The sequence below is a fragment of the Morus notabilis genome, unplaced genomic scaffold (genome assembly GCF_000414095.1).
Source record: "Morus notabilis unplaced genomic scaffold, ASM41409v2 Scaffold527, whole genome shotgun sequence".
NCBI classification, from domain to species: Eukaryota; Viridiplantae; Streptophyta; class Magnoliopsida; order Rosales; family Moraceae; genus Morus; species Morus notabilis.
This window is the reverse complement of record NW_010366048.1, coordinates 116,905-118,867: the sequence shown is the minus strand read 5'-3', so window position 1 is coordinate 118,867 and position 1,963 is coordinate 116,905.

Sequence of the window (1,963 nt, the reverse complement as noted above, 5' to 3'; positions counted from 1 at the left end):
GCATCAAGGGTAAGGCGTAGCAAACGTGCCCTATACGTCGAGAGATGGCGCAAGAGGAGAGGCGCCGGGCGAGGGCTCTACGTGCTGAGACCGCTGCGTCGAGGGAACATTGTCGGTCCTTTTTGCCAGAAGTCATGTCAACCCGAGGAGGGAAGTATTGATCCGACTGCTACTGCAGAAGTCAGGAAATCATGCGGCAGGTTGAGAGGATCAGCCACATTTCTAGGAAAAGTCATCATGAAAACTCACCTACCCTCACGAGGATCGAGAACAGAAGATGGCTTCCTCCTTGGGAACCGGGAATATGTAATCACATGTAAAGGCCTATAAATAGAACCAACGAGACCCAGAAAAGGGTTAGACACCATTGGTATTACAGAGAGAAAACTTGTAAACATCTGAGAAAATAGTGCATGCACAAGTGGATTAGGCACAAAATTATTGCCGAACCACTGTAAAATCGTTGTCTCTTCTACATTATTTTTTAGCTTATTACTTGATTCAGTGGTTAGTGCAACCGTGAGCGTTTCTGGAGAGGTAATTACGAGTTGTTGGAAAAACACCGTGACATTTGATAACAAGCATATGACAATCCATTATTCCATTTTACGCGCTGAAGATTGAAACTGGTCGACTATGGCAGCAACTAAGATAAGAACCGCGTCTTTGATCTTTCTATCTGCTGAGAAACGACGATTTTATGTTCAACCTGTCAAGAAGCATACGGGTTCGGGTTGGATTAGGAAATTTCGGGTGTCAACCCAACCCACTCCGCCGTGGTAATGGCATCTCTAACTCATTTGAGGTCTTGAGTTTGAGGTTCCAAAAGTGGCAAATTATACTAAGTAGAGACAATTCGAAATTGTCTGTTAAATTCCAGTCAACGACATTCATTTTCATGTCGTCTCCAAATAATACCCTTTTTTTTTTTTTTTGGTAATTTCTTATCAAAGACATTTTTACTTATTTCTGTTCTCTTCTTTTTTTAAATTTCTTCCGTTTGGTTGATAACAGAGACACCGGAATCATTGGATCATTGTCATAATTCTTATTAGAATAATTATCTATTTAATGTAAATGTTATAGCTATACCAATATAGTAGTGAAAAAATTATTTCACGACATGGTATATGTGAAGCTGTCATTTTTCACATATGGAAGTAGAACAATGGCCACAGCCTAATGAATCAAATAACTTAGTTGCAAAATTCAGACATTAATTCTTTGGAAAACCTAAAGTTCAATCAAGCTTCTCTTAGCCAGCTTGGAAAAACTAAACTTGGGTTAAATTTTGTGCAATTTATATCATTTTGGTTTGGTTTCTGTTGTCGTTAGTTTTGGTTTTCTTTATATATATACATACATAAATACATACATACATATATATATATATATATTTAATTGAGGTTTCTTCGTTCTTTATTTATGGGTTTCTTTAGTTCGAGTTTAATTGTCTATAAAACTTTCTTTCTGTACAAATTAATGAGATTTTTTAGAGCATTAGAGAACAAGAGATGTTGTTAAAGAGACTTTAGAGAACATATATAATATTATTGCATGATCTATATCACGTTCGTTGCTACTCATATTCATGTTTGAATCTTCGGAATCAATTCTTGTGGTTTGGAAAAAGTGGGACATACATGCGGAAAACTGTCCAGTATCCCACGAGGTGAAAGTGGATAATTGTGATCAAAAATAGTCATTGTGTTCACTAATATCAGAGCTAATCTCTGAAGGCTGAACTCTTTTTTGTTCCTTCTGCAATCCTGTATCTCTGTGTACTCAACGGTAGTACTAATGGACTTGAGAAACAGGGGCTTTTAACTGAAATTAAAGGGGTTGTTAAGTGTAATTTGAGTGTAGTTTTTGAGTTGAATTTGAGTTATAACTTGAGTTGAAGTTAGAACTTGAATAAAGTTGAGTAAAATTAAATAAAGTTAAAACTTAAAAGAATATGAAC